General features: G+C 31.0%; 2 long non-coding RNA genes across 2 annotated transcripts; both read left to right on the top strand.

Moving 5' to 3' along the window:
• Positions 1-4,277: 4,277 nt before the first annotated feature.
• On the top strand, positions 4,278-6,153 carry LOC145315587 (uncharacterized). The gene is made up of 3 exons (XR_013878083.1): positions 4,278-4,339; positions 5,751-5,792; positions 6,112-6,153. It is a non-coding gene; the product is annotated as an uncharacterized LOC145315587 (long non-coding RNA).
• Positions 6,154-6,490: 337 nt separating this feature from the next.
• Positions 6,491-7,657, top strand: LOC145318381 (uncharacterized). The gene is made up of 3 exons (XR_013879319.1): positions 6,491-6,550; positions 7,179-7,244; positions 7,563-7,657. It is a non-coding gene; the product is annotated as an uncharacterized LOC145318381 (long non-coding RNA).
• The last annotated feature ends 4,199 nt before the right edge of the window (positions 7,658-11,856 follow it).

The following is an 11,856-nucleotide window of genomic DNA, read 5'->3' as shown; positions in this document are numbered from 1 at the left end:
TAATGTACCTCCTACAACCATATCATTATTTAAGCATTAACATATGCCCATCTAATCTATACATTGTGTTGTCCACCTGTCTGTTATTTCGGGTGCTAGATCGATTCCTAGATTTTCATGTTTTCTTGATTTTCTCAACTCCTTTCTAAGATAATGGGCTGAAATTTTTAGGGATTGCTTAGATTTACATTCTAAATAAGTTCCTTAAGCTTTATTGCGATTTATTTATTAATTGGGGTGCTAGATCGATTCCTAGATTTTTATGTTTTCTATGGTTTTTTCGATTCCTATTCAGAATTGGCGGCTAAAATTATCGGGGATTGAATATGCTCATATTCTACATATTTTTATCAAGTTTTATTAAGATTTGTCTATAAATTGCGGTGCTAGATCGATTCCTAGATTTTTTAATTTTTGTGATTTTGAAGGTTGCGTGATTTTTACGGTTTCCTGATTTCCCTATTTTATCAAGATTAATGTTTATTGTATGACACTGATTTATAGTAATTTTTCCCAATATCCATTAATAATTTTTGAGCTTCGCTACTTTTGGATGTTATCATCCTTGTTTTTATATGACTAATATAAAAATACTAATGAAAATTTAAATTTTATGTTGAAACTTCAGAAAAATAAATGGCTTTCACAAATCGACAAAAAGAATGAACGTATAAGCAGGGGTCGGCAAACGCGACTGTTTTTGCAGTTTCAGCTGATTGTGGTTTAGAATGGACAAAAAAAATTACTTACTCTCCCTATGTCCTACCGACCAAATGACTGTCAACTACCGTTAATCAGGGCTCGGCAACTTGGAGTCACCCGCCTGTAAGCCTCTTGGAAATAAACCTTTTACAAGTTTCAAAATTTGGTGGAAGTCTAAACCTGACCAAAATATTGCAATCCCACTTATGTTTTTAAAAATTCTATGCATCCATACAGGTTTAAATTTGAGGATTAGTCGCGGCTGTCAAGCCATGACTAGATTTCATTTATTTAACATACACCTAATTTAACACAAAAAAAACTTTTAAAAAAGCTTTCCAATATGTTAAGGTAATGGTTTCAGAGACTTGCACTTGCCTCCAGTGGCAAGAAACTTAAATCTGGTTCCTAAACTTGGAAAAAGAAGTATCCTACCTGATTTAAAGATCCCAACCTTAAGAAGACGAGACCCCAAGCCCCCTGGCAATAGAAATAAGGAACATTTATTCACAAAAATATTTATATATAAATCAAATCTGTCCATTATAATAGAATTACTTGTTGGCTGTAGAATGTTCTTCAGGTTCGAACGATTTGGTATTCGAATACCAAATTTGACATAATAGCTAAATTTTTAGTGTAAAGAATTGATCAATAATCCATATTTCCCCTTTGGAAAAATTTATATATAAAAAAGATTGTAATCGTTAAAAGTTTATTTTCACCAAAGAAGAAAAACTATAGAATAGAATCCAGGTAGAAGATTTTGCCTGGCTAGCAGGAAATAAAATTGGAACTTTTGAAAGGCCCAAAAGTTATTCTGGCTTTTTATAAAATTGCATGATTTCAGAAATTATTCAGATATATTATTAAAATAAATGCCTTTTTAAATAATTTATTAAAAGCCAGAAGGACGAAAAATAATCAAATTTTTTTCATTTATAGTATATTACATTTGAATTTTATATTTTTTTTGTGAGAGTGAAAAAAATGGTTGTCAGGACTATCTTGATTTTCTGGAGGCCCGCCTTCCCAGACTTCTAACTTCCACTGGACTTAGGGAACTACACTTGGAAATGCCTGCACCTACAAACAGGGAGGATTTTTTCATGTTGGAAATATAACAATTTAATTTCCGTCATCAATATATTATTACTTGGATGTTGCACCAAATTCTCATGTACTCTGATGAAGTAATGCTTGCAGCTGGCAAAAATTACGATACACCACATTCACCCTCTTTATCAAAGTGTTGGGCTTCACATAGCATCTTACTAGAGACGGTTAAATAGTTGGCCCAGAAACAGAACTAAAATATATTAGAAAGTTTGAACTTCCAGATAGATGGTCGTATCGGGGGTGGGAGGGAGTTATTTTTTTCTGGGGGCGATATCTTTTAGGAGGGTAGTGGTAACCTTCCTTAAAATAGTTAAAAACTATCCCAAGATCTATGTAAATCTAGACAGAAAAGGAGAGTCAATATCGGCTCAGCTGTTAGCGAGATTCATCGGTACACACAATCGATGGATTTCGGGACGCTGGATTTTAACCATTTCTCTACTATGCTGAAAAATCATGTATAGGAGACAATTTTCCACGAATATTAGAATAGAATAGTAAAATCAATACTAGATTTATTACCCAGGGCCATTGCAACTCTTAATCTTATAATTTATCATTTTTATATCCGCGGAAAGCTGTCTCTAATACGATGCGATAATAACTAATATATGATTTTATTAAGGAACTCTGTCAAGTCCCGACTTCCCTCAGAATTTATCATAAAGCTGCCGAATATGAACACCGTTAGAAACAAGATATCCAGGTGAAGATCATGTGAAGAAGAGCTACTTCTTAAGTCCAGTGTGTTAGCAAAATTAAGTTACAAGAATCTATGTATTATTACTTGGATGTTGCACCAGATTTTCATGTACTCTAATAAAGTGATGGTCGCATCTGGATGAAATAACGATACCCCTCATTCACTTGCTTTACCAACTACTAGATGAACGAATTGACCAAAAAATGGGGTTCATGTTGAAGATAAATTTTCCCTGTCAATACATCCACGTATTTAATATATCCATTAGGTGTTCATGTGAAGAGCAGCTACTTTTTGAGTCTTGTGTGTTGATCATGTTAGCAGAAATAATATGAATTAGATTTTTGATAATTTTAAATAATACAATTTTAAATCAGAAAAAAGGTCCCATGTTTTTATTTAAGCATTGAAAAAGATTATTCTTGATAATATGTAAACTTTTAAAATATATTTTTTAATGTAGAATGCTAGACAGAAGTTATGTAAAGGATGAGTTGGCCTCCTACCAAAGTATTCCACAACAAGGTAATGGTAGTTTTATTATTGCCTCTACTCTAATAAAGTGAAACTTGTAGCTGGCTAGGATAATGATACCCTCCCCCTCCATCTATTTACCTCATTTCCTCCCCCTCCTACTGGGTGTACACTGTTAAAAATATTTTTTTTTAGCATCAAATAATACCATATATTATTTCATTAATGTATAGTATCATCCCATCCGTTCTAGCAAAAAAAAAACTTATTATGATACAAGGAAGATTCCAATACTGTATTGAGTATTACTTAGTGTTCTTGGGAGTAATATGTATTACTAAATAAAGAATGTGCCTATATAGTATTATCCAATACGCTCTATGTAATAAAATTCAATATGATAGAAGGAAGTTTCTTATACTCTCTATCGTAATTTTTGATACCCTGTAGAGTATAAACTGTTTTACTTTGGATAAAAGATCAGTTTATAATATTTGATTATTATATGTACATATACATTTTATGATATCAACAAACATACCAAACAGAGCCATAAAACAATAATTTAAATGTAAATTTAGTATTAAAAAATGACTTTAAAAATGTTTAGGGCTTAACACAGATCATTAAAAATAAAAACTATGGTCAACTATACTTATAAAATTCAAAACTATAAATTTAACCATAAATGGCAACTTTTATTTTTGTCTAAAACGACCAAGCCATTATAACACTTCCATGAGAGGTGTGCACGCTTGGTGTCTGTTTAATTAATCTCTACAGTAGAGATTCTTACTCTAGAAGATAACAATTGTTACTATAATAATAAACTTATCTGTAAAGTATTGATCCTCACTCTAGAGGGTATGAAATATTACTATATTAATAAACTTCTCTCTAGCGTATTTTCCCATACCAATAAACGATGTCCATGTTAGCAGCCTAAAATTTTTCTCCTGTCGTAATATCCACATATGTTCTATATCCATTTGGTGATTAAATGCTATCTTTGTGCATTGCTACAATAAAGACAGGTTTACAAACTCCTTGACCTATTATATAGTGTTGTAGAGTTGGACAATGGGCTGTATAATATTACACTAGTCCCCAAAGTTTTACAATATCATTTCAAGTTGAATTAGATTATTGAATAATGGCTTCTGCATTCCATTGTTAATATTCTATAATATCATTTAATCAGCGCAGCAAACCTTATTTTTTTTTTTATTTATTTAAACTAATAATTATTTTGTTTTAATAATGGTCTTTATAATTATTCAGATTTGGTATCTGAATCAAGCTCAGTTATTTACGAAGCCTCACAACAAGATTCTATTGAAGGTATACAAATTTAGGACAAACTAGGATGACAACATCCATAATAGCGAATTTATACAAACAGACAGTAGATCAAGCTAACGTTAACATTTGTAGAGTGTCAAAACATAATAAGCAGAATATTAATATTTAAGTCTAAGGCTCTAAGCTCAATTTTAGATGAATTTGTTCGAAAATTGCTTGAATACTGGACATACATCAATTTGTAAAACTTAATTAAAGAGATGTAGCACTTAAGATATTGTACCTTGTACTCTTAGGAATCATTATTCCAAAAAATCAGACTAACGGGTTAATCATATCTTATAAACAATTGTTGTTTAATAAGTTAAAACCAGAATGTTTCAAATGGAATTTTAATCAACTTTTTTCAATATATATAACAGATGGACATTTAGAATAGCTTTGCTGACTAAAATAAACTGTATATAGTATGAAAATCGATATATTATTACTTGGATGTTGCACCAAATTGTCATACACTTAAATAAAGTGAAACTTGCATCTGGCTAAAAATACACTGCCCCCTAATCCCACTTTACCCCATACCCTCCTCACCTACTCGATGAACAAACTGACCAATAAATGAGGTCCATATTAGCCAGCTTAATTGATGACAAATTTTACCCTGTCAATATATCCACATACATCCTATATCCATTTGTATAAAGTTAATAGTTATATTTTGATCAAAACAATCATTGCATATTAATTTTTTTATAAAAAATACATACAACCTATAAAGCGTAAAAAATATTTATTTTAATCCGTTAAAAAATGAAAACATACTTATCAAATATTGCTAGATTCATCCAAGTGAATAAATAAATCTTTTTTTACATTTAATAATTATTTTTATTGTGATTGTCAAAATAATATTATGAAATTATTACAATTGAATTCTATCTACCAAAAAAAACTTTTAGGAGTAAAGCTTCTCTTTATGTATTACCGGCTGTGAAGTTTTTTGATTAGTTGACAATATGGCTCTGTTATGTGAAAAGGAGTCTTACTTGACACAATCAAAAATAGCCTTCAAGGGTGTAAAAGGGAAGAGGGGATAATGGATTTTAGACTCCCAAAAGTTTTGAAAATTGTTTTGATTCCCCTGCTTCCATTTTTTACATTTACCACTAAAAACTGAAAATTTTTACCCACCCTTCCCCCCATCAAAATTTGAAAGTGGGGGAATATTTTGTTGTATTTTGAGGGCCATTTTACCCCTCATCTCCCTATATGATTAGCTTAGACGTCCTTGCTGCTTATTGTTTAATAACCGCTTGATATGACACAGGAAAAGTAAAAAATGTATAAATAAACAAAACAAGGACTCGGCAGCCGCGCGTCAGCCGCCTGTAAGCCTTAAGGAAATCAACCTTTTTACAATTTATTATTATCATTATTATTATTTTAGAGCTAAAAGATTCGGGGTTCAAACTGGCAGATTCATTATTAGGTAAGTTTCCAAAAATATATCATTGTGTGTGTGTGTGTGTGTGTGTGTGTGTTTGTGTGTGTGGGGGAGGTCAAAGTTTTATTTTTGTTTGTAATGCTTTCTTTATAAAAACCAGCAACAACCAAAATAAAAAACTTTACTACTTTATATAATAGGATAGTTATGTAAGTTTGCAAAAAACAGAAAAAAAAGTGAAATTTTAAAAGAGAAACTCCCTAAAAGGGAAAGGTATAGTTTTTTTATACAAAAAAAAGATAAAACGAGGAGAGAGTAATTTGATATAACAATCATTAATTTAATAATAAGCTTAAATTTATAGATCTAACAAAGTCGTCAGTTCAGTTTAAAACTGCTTTGACAGGTACAAATTTTTTTCTGTTTCAATTTAGAATACTTTAATCTAGGGACGAATTTACCAATCTTGTGTTTTGTCGTATTTATCATCTAAATTGAACGAGTAATAGTTATTTATCGCATCGTATAATTGATTTCCGCGATATTAAAATAAAAAATTATGAGATTAAAACAATTTTTTTTTATGCCCAAGGGGGAAAACTTTTTTTAATTTTGTCGCGGAAAGAGATTTTTCAGTATGGCTAAGAACCGGTTCTGATCCAGCGGATATTAATCGGATTCGAAGCCATACTGGAAATATAATGATTTTGTTAAAACCCAATGAAATTGTGTTGAAGACGTTACAATAGAAGCTTTGCGGCCACATTTAGAAAAGGCAACGAAAATTGGACTTAAAGTTGCAGGTAATTCTTATTCATTAAGCAATACTAACTATTTATTACATCGTATTATAGACAGCTTTCCGCTAGTATTAAAATAAAAAAAATATCATATTAAAAATAGTTTTGTTAACCCTGAGGATCCAAAGGGCCTGGCTGAAAAACACGGGTATTAATCTAATGATTTGTATTTTAACATTCGTGTAAAATTCGATGTTATACTTGATTTTTCAGTATTACTGAGAACGGGTTCTAATCCACCGGATATTAATCGGTTTCGATACTATACTGGAAAATATTTATGTGTATAAATCTTTTTAGATATTGATTTATTAAATTTTAAATAAAATTGTATGTAATTAACGCACTTAAAAAATTATGTAATATGTCCAGAGATATTTTGTTCACATAATGATTCAGCTATAAATGGTTGATAAACCTATATTAAGTTAGCTATGAATAGTTGAATTCCTTAAGAAAAAGCTAGACTTTAGAAATTAAATCCTCGAAAAAATTTGTCTCTTGTATTACTTGAATGCAAAAATTAAACAAAGGTGCTTGTCTGCTAGTAATCCCTTTTTAATTTTAGCGAGTTTTGGGGTCAGATTGATCATCTACATATATTATGTCTACTTCAAATCTTAATATTCAGGAATTGCTTATGATTACAAGAAGAAGATAATTAAAATCATCTTAGATGTGGCAAATACTATTACAGGTTTTAGTATATTTCTATTTGAACAAGGATAACAACATCCCAAGACTAAAGTCTAAAAATAGAATATCCTAAAACTTCCACGGATGTAAAGCCCAATCGGTTAAGTGGTTTGTGAAATTTTAATAGACAAGCAAAAAAAATTGATTCTTTATAGGAAAGAAATATGACAGCTTCATGCAAACTTTATTTTCCCTGTCATTTATTGGTTAGTTCGTTCATTCAGTTGCAGAGGAGGGGATGGATGGGGTGTGTGTATCACTTTATTAGAGAACACAAAAATCTGGTGTAACATCCAAGTAATAATATATCCATTATTAGGACAGTTGGATGCTTTGAATGTGGACAACGACATCTCCTCTGATGATTCCTATGATGATGAGTTCTCAATTTCTGATGATGTTGTCACTTATCAATACAACCTGGTTCCTCAAGGTAAATTTAAACTAGTTTTTAGTGGCGCGGCTACTCTATAATTCACTTTGTCTGTCCGTCTATAAATAAGTCCGTAACGCTATAGGGAAAATGATAAGGCTTAAATCCTAAAAATAAAATAGCTAAAAAACACTCTGGGACCTAGGTGAAGAATCCTTTAATTTGAGAACTCAATCGATCCGTCTGTCATTGAAATTTTATTGTTTAGTAAAAAACCTACTACTTTTTTGTATAGACTAGCAGCTAAGCCCCTGGCACCTAGGGGCTCTGTATTTGACGGGACAAAGAGATCTATAAAAATAGTTTTAAACCATCCCAAATCCTATTTCTGAAAATAAAATTCCCTTAAACGACCACAGGACCCTTGTAAAGCTTTTCATAAAAGTCGAATTCAATCGATACAGAAATTGTCAAAAACTTTACCTACAGACAGAAAAACCTTACTACTTTCTATAACCCTATAATAAAAGGTAGTAAGGATTTTTAGTAAAGCTTGACATATCAACAACTAAAGAACCGATTGGGTTCTTTATTCATAAAATTTAGGTTTACCATCTAATTCTGAAGTTCACTTAGGTTCTACAGGAGGAGGGAGACCATCCCAATATCCCGTATATGTACCACAATATCAGGTATTTTAAATTTAATTTAATGAAATTCAAAAATATGTATGTAAAAAGCCTTTTTGTAGCCTTACACCTTTGATACAGTGACTGGGAGTTTAGTATGCAATTTTGTCCAGAAAAAAGTTTAAATAGATAAACATTAGTGTAAGAGTGTACTAGTCTGGTCGGTTGTAAATGACATGGGGAGTCAGTCCCCATAAGCAAAAGCTTTCGCCATGAATTTAACATAGTCTCAAGTTTTACAAATTTTAGCTGATAAAAGTAGCTGCTCGATCTTGACTAAAGTACTTTGTTAATCTGGGACAGTGGAAAGTGTCTAATGTGACGTCATAAAAATAAGATAAAAAGGAAGGATGAGAGAAGTGGTAAGAAGGAAATCCATAAAAAAAAGAGATGGATAATAGACGTATGACGTCACACTAGACACTGCGCATTTCCCTTAACTCTTTGAGACAAACGACGATTATCTAAGTTTATTGAAAGACCTTTTTCTTTCCACTAAAGTTATATAGAAATTTTAGATCTAGTGCAGTTCCAATGTTCCTGGTAACGATTATATCTAAATCTATGAAACAACTAGCGCACTGTGTTAAGTGCTTAAAGAAAAAACGTGTAACATAAGTCTTCTTCACGCATTTATGTGCACTGCGAGATAATTGTATATTTGAACGTGAACTAGATCCGCATGATTTTAATGATGATTTTTTTCCTTAGTATAATAAACTATCATATTTTTATTGAAGGTTCCAGTTTATGTACCTACTGATGCTCCTCAATATAATGAAACTGTAGCTGCCAATGTAGCTCATGAAACATCACACCATGAACATGAAGCTGCTATTGAAGAAGAAGTTGATGATCCTGGTCAAACCTATGGCTCTCTTCTCATCAATCTTGATAAAGTTGATGCTTTCAGGAATTGAATGGTCATAATCCTTATAACAAAGTAACAGGATGTCTGTCTGTGTGTAGTTTAAAATCTTACTGGAACGATATGATTCTCTTTTACAGTGAAGCTCTTCTGATAAGTCCATAGGTTTATGAATATTTTTGGGGTGGGTGCTACCAATATAAATCTCCCCTGGATACAAAAACAAACTTTTTGGTTGGTCGACTTAATACCCCCAAATTTCTTAATCTTTTACCATGAAAATTATTACCATAAAACCATTTACATTTAGTGATAACTTGAAATATGAAGATGAATTTGATATTGATTCTGCTATCAATGAGATCTACCTTCTAGAATCTTCAGAGAACCTAGATAATGATGAAGAAAGTTACACTATTAACACAGGAAATAGACATAATATATCTAGATAGCCCATCGGACTCCATTTTTCGTTAAAATTAAAAAATGGATTTTCAGCAGACAAACCCTCTTTTTTGTTATATACGAGATACGATCGAATTTATTGACGATACGAATTTTAGAAAGCTAACTTTATCCTAAAATATCAAGCTTTTCATAACTAACTTATTATATGGTTTTGTCTTATGCTTCACATTTTACGAGGGAAGAAATTTTTATAAGATATAATACCCAAGAAGAGCTTTATCCTTAGATATGCGACAATTTATAGCTCATAATGCGTAAAAATGAAAAAATTATGCCCCAACGTACTAAAATCTGTAAAATATTTCAACCAATGACATGTCTGGAATGTGTATTGTGTTTTATTTCACTGTTATCCTATTGGCTGATTTAGATAGTATGTCTCTAGATTATCTCTATTTTAATTTTTAACAGGAAATGAAATTATAAGTGTTGGTCCAGTTCATCAACAAAAAGACATGTCTGAACAATTTGATGGATTTCTTACTGATGGTAATGAACAAAAATATGGTTCTGGTAAAACGAAAAATCCAAAGGTATTTATCATTAAATAGATTTATTATCGCATATGGCCAATCAGACACATATGTATATTTGTCCGAAATAAAACAGAATTTTGTAGCAGACGAATATTTTAATTATAAATTTGAGCTGACTTATGGCATCGATGACATAATAGTTTTATATCGCATCATATTATGAACAGCTTTCCGCAGATATTAAAATTAAAACTAGTATTGATTTTTTAATTTTGATTTGAATATTTGTGGGAAATCGTCTGCAATACGACAGTACTCAAGAATTTTCAGTATGGCTAAGAACCGTTTATAATCCAGTGGATATTAATCAGTTTCGAAGTCATACTGGAAAAGATAGGCTTAATTATGTTAATGATATGTTATAATTTAGGAAATAGTATGGGAGAACAAGTCAGATAATTCTGTCTCCTGGTTAAGACAAACCTATGGTTATGGTCATAACAATTAAAGGGAGTGTGTATGTAAAAATTTCTCATTGTTTTATCAAACATTAACATTTTCTAAGCACCTTTCACTATAATGATCAACCGAAAACGTTCTATTTAGAAAAATTTCGAGGATTTATGCCTTGATTTTGCGATATTTTTGGAGGAAAAAATGAAATACATGAAACGAAAGCCCGTTTGCCCTATCTTTGAGATTATATAAATAAGATAATGTTAAGGTTGGATAATCTGAAGAGAAATTTTTTCGTACTCAGTCCCTTTAAAAAAAGGATAGTTATGTTCTTAAGTAGCACAACAAAACAAAACCAAGTTATCTAAAAAGCAAAAATGGTTTGGAAACCGATCAATATCCGCTGGATTAGAACTGGTTCTCAGCCATACTTAAAATTCATGCACCAAATTACAAACAATTTTCCACGAATATTAAAATAAAAATCATAAAATTAATACCAGTTTTGTTACTACCGACACTTCGGCCCCTCGGGACTTCCAAGGTAATCTCATATTTTTTTTTATTTTAATATCCGCGGAAAGATGTCTATTATACGATATTATACTATAGTATTTGTTTATTTGTTTAAATGGATATCCATTTTATTTATTTATTTATTTTATTTCTTGTTTTATCATTCACAATAAACTTTTATAATTTTCTTTATCCTTATAAAAAAGTAATACTATCTGTGTCTGTCTGTACCGAAGAATCTCGCTAACCATTGAACCTACATGGTTCTCCTTTACAATTTAGCTTCTCATAGGTCCTGGAAAGATTTGTAGCTATTATACCCTTCGACGAGAAATCGCCCCATGAAATAAATGACGCCCATCCCTCCTCACTCTACAAAAAAATATAAAAAAAATCTATTTTTACTATTTTATTTCAAATCTAAAATTGAAAAAAGGGGTGTGACCCCCCCCCCCCCCCATCACCTCTCCCCTTACCTCATTTCTGTTTGTTTAAAAATTGCAATTTTTTTATTTATTCATTTTTCGGTAAAAATTAGTTTATTCTATTATCTGAATCGAAACAAAATAAAACAAAATTATAAAAAAAGTACAATAATGAGTTTGTATTATGTAAGAAAAAGATCAATTTTAAACATATTTATTGTGAGTATTTTCACTGATGTTTTTAAAAATTTGTTTTCCTCATTTTAAAATTAGAGAAAATGTATTTGTTTTCATAGCCTAGATTTTTAATAGCGAAGCTACTCCATAATAAACTTTGTCTGT

The sequence above is a fragment of the Acartia tonsa genome, chromosome 4 (genome assembly GCF_053477335.1).
Source record: "Acartia tonsa isolate MP-2025a chromosome 4, ASM5347733v1, whole genome shotgun sequence".
Classification (NCBI taxonomy): domain Eukaryota; kingdom Metazoa; phylum Arthropoda; class Copepoda; order Calanoida; family Acartiidae; genus Acartia; species Acartia tonsa.
Note: the sequence above shows the minus strand (reverse complement) of the source record. Positions and strands in the feature narration are given on the sequence as shown.